Source organism: Dermacentor silvarum, chromosome 8 (genome assembly GCF_013339745.2).
Source record: "Dermacentor silvarum isolate Dsil-2018 chromosome 8, BIME_Dsil_1.4, whole genome shotgun sequence".
NCBI classification, from domain to species: Eukaryota; Metazoa; Arthropoda; class Arachnida; order Ixodida; family Ixodidae; genus Dermacentor; species Dermacentor silvarum.
The window spans coordinates 128799803-128805802 of NC_051161.1; the positions used below are offsets into that span (position 1 = coordinate 128799803).

At 62.4% G+C, this 6000-nt stretch overlaps 1 protein-coding gene across 1 annotated transcript in view; it reads left to right on the forward strand.

Moving 5' to 3' along the window:
- Positions 1-6000, forward strand: part of LOC125947360 (uncharacterized) — a 30342-nt gene that overhangs the window by 23312 nt on the left and 1030 nt on the right. The gene's annotated exons all lie outside the window — the stretch shown is intronic.

Here is a 6000-nt window from a genome sequence, read left to right on the forward strand (position 1 = left end):
ACATGCAACTGCTGCACCAGCATCGCGCAGAACTGTTGTCGACACCGTCGCCGTTTTGCCCGCGTTCGCACCGAACGTACGCGGCGTTGGTGACTGTTGCCAGGGCCTCTGGGGGCGGCTTGGAGGTTCGCGACGAGATCAGAGCGGGAAACTCCTCGAGCAGCGTCGGAGGTCTTTACCACCTTCTCGCCTCGCAACGTTTTATTGCGATAGCAATTATATGGACACTCAAAAGCAGATTTCTGCCGTCGGCGTCGCCGTCGCCGTCGCCGTAGCTGTCGCCGTCGCCGTCGCCGTGAGGTTCCGTATGACGTCATTTGGAGAAGAAATCGTCGATGATAAGTGGTTCTTGAGGGAAAGGGAAAGGTTGGCGCTATCTTCTGCAGCCCTTGAGGGAGCACGGCTCAGCGCCAATCGTCGCCGCGCGGTAAGTGGTTCTTGAGGGAAAGGGAAAGGTTGGCGCTATCTTCTGCACCCCTTGAGGGAGCACGGCTCAGCGCCAACCGAACGCTGTATGTGCGAGTGAAAGGGCACGAGGGGCGCGTCTTTCACGGGGAGTGAACGCACGGCGGAGAACAAACGCGCGTTCTGCGCCGTGCTCGCTTAAGGGCTGCAAAAGTAGGCGTCTCTGTTCTCCTTCACAATCACCATGTATGTAGAGCAAACGCGCCTTCTTTCGACGAGCGAGAGGCCGTGGGGGAGGGGGAGGGAAGGGAGGCGACGTTTAGCTGCGGCACGCAGTGCCTATTTATATCAGAGGCTCCGGCAACAGTCACCAACGCCGCACGCATTTTGAGCGAATGCGGGCAAAACGCCGATGGCGTCTTCAACAGTTCTGCGTGTTGCCGATGTTGCTGCATGTCCAAGTTTATACAGCTGATAAAGCTAATATCATTACGCCGTATAGCTCTCTACAAGTTTGCTATCGCAATTGATGCTTCGCCTTTCAGGTGAAACTGCGATAACTTGTTTATATAAATACGCATTTGGTGCCGCGGCTAAGCGTCGGCTCCCCTCCCTCCCGTCCCCCCACGGCCTTTCGCGCGACGGAAGAAGTCGCATTTGTTTTATATATATATATATATATATATATATATATATATATATATATATATATATGGTGATTGTAAAGGAGGAAAGCGACGCTTAATTCTGCGGCACTTCAGGGAGCACGGCGCAGAACTCGCGTTTGTTCTCCGGCGTGCGTTCGCTCCCCGTGAAGGCGCGCGTCTCTTACGCTCTTTCACTCGCACATACAGCGTCCGGCGCGCGGCAACGATTTCATCGCCGTTGACGTCATACGGAACCACACGGCGACGCCGACGGCAGAAATCCTCTTTGAGTGTCTATATAATTGCTTTCGCAATAATAAATGTATGAAGGAACAGAATAAACTCGAAAGGAAAAAACATTGGTGGTGGTGGTGAGTTTCGAACCAACGACCCCACGCTCAGAAGCCGGGTGTCTTACACACTGTGCTAAACCAGCGCCTCCAATGTAGCAGGCCTGTGCACTCTGCATTATGAGATCATGCTACTTGCATCAAAATTTCTATTGCCAAGCCAAGCGTGACGTGAAAATCCCCCCAGTGTATTCTAGAGCAGCATCCCCATTAGATCCTATGTCAGTCGGGCCAGGTAGGACATCACGGATCTAAGTGCATCAGCCTTGTGCTGTCGAGGAGGTGTTGCCCAAGCGTCTCAACACGCTCGCTTGCCCACGAGGAGTCATAACTCAAAGGACAGCTCAGCCACGGCCGCTGGATAAAACCAAGCTGCGGCCTGCCGCATGCATAGAAAACAGTGTGATCCGCCGTGGCGCCACACGTCGGGGGCTGTTGTCTGGCATCGGCATAGCAAATGCTTCAGGAACGCACTTGGAACGCCGTCGCGCGTGCAAGCCAACGCGTTCCATCGCCGATGGCTAGCGTCGTTCGGCAAAGCCAAGCGGCCGACAATGCAACTACGGCTGTCACATTCGCTCCCTTAGCAACGCGCCTGACGCGGCAGGCCGCACCTTTTTATTCCGATAGCAATTATATGGACACTCAAAAGCAGATTTCTGCCGTCGGCGTCGCCGTCGCCATCGCCGTGAGGCTCCGTAGGACGTCAATGGAGATGAAATCGTCGCCGCGGTGGTAAGTGGTTCTTGAGGGAAAGGGAAAGGTTGGCGCTATCTTCTGCAGCCCTTGAGGGAGCACGGCTCAGCGCCAACGGGGAGGGGTAAGTGGGAGCGAAAGAAGGGATAGAGTGGAGACGCCATGGCTGGGCGAAGCAAAACCGGCAGGCATAGGCGGCACGTATCAGGCCGAGATGGAAGGCCTTGGCGTGCTGCAGAGTCTGCAGGGGTGTTGTGCCAGGCCGGTCAGGCCCGGGGTGGAGTGGGAGGCCGTGAGGCCTTCCCGCTTGTAGAAATGTCCTTAGAGGCGTGCGGAGAGCCCTGACGAGTCAAGGAACTCCACGACGCCTCGAAGTGCAGAAAGGTGGTGTCGGCCGGGGAAGAGGAGATCTTCCTCCTTGCCACAGGGGAGGCCCAGGCGGCGGAACTCCTGCAGGAGTGGGCCCCGCTGCTGGAGGTACGCCGGGCAGGCCAGCAGGAGATGTTCGATCGTCTCCGGCTCCCCGCAGGAGCTGCAGGCCGGGGACGTCGCTCGTCCCAGTCGGTAGCTGCGTGCTGCCGTCCAGCTGCAGCCGATGCGGAGCCGGAGAAGGAGCGAGGTCTCCCTGCGAGCCAGGCCTCGCTGGGGGAGTGGTCGTGGGGGGCATCCCAGTGCCACCCGTTTGTCTGGGTGGTGGGTCGCCAGGTGTCGCCGCAGCCTCAGTCCTGTGAAGTCGCCCTCCGTCACGGCCCGACTGAGGGGCACAGTGGTGTGGTGGGCGTCCTTCGCCAGGGTGTCGGCTGCCTCGTTGCCCGGGATCCCTACGTGGGCGGGGATCCAGTGCAGGGACACCGGGTGGCCTGCGTCCTGCAGCGCTGTCAGCCGGGTAGACAGCAGTGCGACTCCAAGGCTGGCGCTTTCTGGCCTCTGCAGGCCGAAGAGGGCTGCCCTGGAGTCGCAGAGGATGGCCGCTGGTACCCCAGGAAGCTCCTCAGAGAGTAGGTCGACGGCCAGGTGGAGGCCTGCCACCTCCGCTGCAGTCGAGCTGGCGTGTCTGGGCAGTCGACACTGCCTGCTCTTCTGCAGGGCTGGTGCCGTGCAGGCCGCCGTGGCAGAGCCGGTGTCCGGTACCACTGAACCGTCGACGTACACCAGGAGGTGGTCTCCGAGGGTCTCGTCCAGGAGGCAGGCGGCCGTCTGCTGCAGGGCGCAAGCGGGTGAGCGCCTCTTCGAAATCCCGGGCAGCTCCGTGGCGATGGGGACAGGAGGCCTCTGCGGTGGGGGCAGCTGTACCGCATTCGGCGGTGGGTTGCCAACCACCTCCTCGTAGAGGCGGCACAGCTGACCCATCCTTGAGGAAGGCCGGGACTGGAGGCGACGCAGCAGGCCTCTGCCATCAGGAGCATGGTGGAGGCGGTCGACGTGCCTCAGCCCCTGCTGCAGGAAGAGGAGCGACAGGGGCCATGCTTCAGCCTCCGCAAGGGTAGCGGCAATCTGGGAGCTCCGGGGGACGCCCAGGCAGAGTCGGATGGCCGCCCGGTGCTGCAGCTCCAACTTTTCGAGGCGGCGTGGCGGCAGCGCCACCAGCGGGAGGGCGTACCGCAGGCGTGATGTGGCCGCCGCCTCGTAGAGCCGCAGGGCCCACTTCACCGAGCAGCCCTCTCCATGAGCAAGGAGCTGCGACACGGCCTTGCGGACCCTGATGGTCTGGGTCTGCATGGCCCCGACTGCCGGTCGCCAGGTTAGCCGGTGGTCGATGCGCAGCCCAAGGTACGACACAGTCGTACTCCATGGGATGCGCACGCCTTCCAGCTGCAGCCGGGGAGCTGAGCGCCGTGCCGCTGCTCTCGGGTGGACGAGGAGGGCCACCGTCTTCCCCGTCGAAACCGAGAGTCCGATGCTTCCCAGGTAGGCGGCCGTGGTGTCCAGGGCTCTCTGGAGGGCCAGGCACACGTGGCGGCTTGACTGTGGCGGTTCCCGCACCCACAGGGCGATGTCATCCGCGTAGATGGAGCACTCCACCTTGTAGTGAGGGTCGGTCGGCAGTGCAGCAGGCAACCGGGCCAGGGCGAGGTTGAAGAGAAACGGGCTCACCACTGACCCTTGTGGTACGCCTGCTGCGACCGGACGGGGAGTGCTCCTTGCATGGCCCACGCGGACCCTGAGGGTGCGGTCGTTCAGGAACGATGACAGGAACCGCCGCAGGTTGCCGCCAATGCCCAGGAGGTCCAGAGCCTGCTGGACGACCGCATGTGGGAGGCCATCGAACGCCCCCTTGACGTCGATGAGGAGGAGCATGGCGAGGTCTCCGCTGGCCCTGGCGTCCTCCAGGGTGGAGACGACGTCTGCGATGGAGTCCGCAGTGCACCTTCGGCGCCGGAAGCCTGTCTGCTGGTCCGCGAGGAACCCGCAGGCGCGGGCCACCCATTCGAGCCGTGCCAGAGCAATGGCCTCCATCACCTTGCAGGCAGCGGAGGTGAGAGAGACCGGTCGGTATGAGGATAGCTCGTTAGCCGGCTTATTGCTCTTCAGAATGGGGGCCACGATGGCTGTGCGCCAGGCCTCCGGCACCTGTCCTGACCACCAGATGTTGTTGTAGCAGTCGAGCAGGCGTCGTTGCTCACTGGTGGCCAGGTTTGCGGAGCATCTGGAGTGTCACTCCGTCTGCTCCCGGTGCACTGCGACGCTTGCCCCTCCTCAGGGCCATCTGCAGCTCGTGGAGAGTCAGTGGGTCCTGGCAGATGGCCGCGATCTGGCTGGTCGCCCACTCCGGATGCAGCTCCAGCAGGCAGGTAGGCGGATTGGCAGGGGGAAGTCCGACCGGCAGGATGGCCGCAGCGAGGGCAGCCGGGGGGGCGAAGTGGTCCGCTAGCAACTCCGCCAGGGCCGCCTCGCTGATGCCCAGCGAGATAGCCACCGCGAGGACGGGGTGGCGGTTGACCTTCCTGCCGGTCAGGGACTTTAGGAGGCGCCAGGCCAGGGGGCCCTTGGAGCGGTTCTCGATGGTGGCGCAGAGGCTCCCCCAGCTCTGGCTCCTTCTGCGCCTGGCCTGTCGTCTGCAGCGGGCATCCGCTCTCCTGTATTCGGTCCAGTGCTCTGCATTGCCCGTCCGGATTGCTCGGCGCTCCACGCGTCGCCTGGACGCACGGAGGTTGAGCAGGAGCAGATCCGGGGCAGGAGTATCGGGCAGAGCAGAGCACTGGACTGTGGCTGCCTGGGCGCACTCCATGATGGCACTCAGGAGGTCACAGCCGTCTTCCAACTCACTGCAGCGCTTCCTGAACAGGGACCAGTCTGTGACGTGGTATGTTCGTGACCTCGGCCTTCTCCCACACCCGGGGGTGATCAAGATGGGGAAGTGATCAGATCCCCAAGTGTCGGGAGTTGTAGCCCAGTCATAGGAGCGCTGCTCGGTGGTGAGGGAGAGGTCGATGGCTGTGCTCACCCCCACGGCGGACGTACGTGGGTCCTCCTTTGTTGAGTACCACCAGGCATGCTCGGCTGATGGCGTTGCAGAGGTCCCTGCCTCGGCGGGTGCACCTGCGGCTGCCCCAGTCGGTGTGGTGGGCGTTGAAGTCACCGCACAGGACTGCATGTCCGCCGAGGCGTGCTGCAAGCCGCACCAGGCTGGAGGGGTCCCACTGTTGTCCAGGACGAACGTAGACGCTCGCCACAGTCGTGTCCTGTCTGTCAAGGCGTACCGTGACAGCACAGCACTCCATGGCGCCGCCTACGACGTCCGAGACTGGGGTCACCGAGTGGGCCAGGCTGCTGCGGACGTAGATGGCAGTCCTCGGCTTCCCCTTCTTGTGGGCACCCTGCAGGCAGGGAGCGTCCGTGCAGCTCTGCGTCGAGCAGGTGGTGGCGCCAGAGTAGCAGTGTATCCCGGCAGCCGCAGGTCC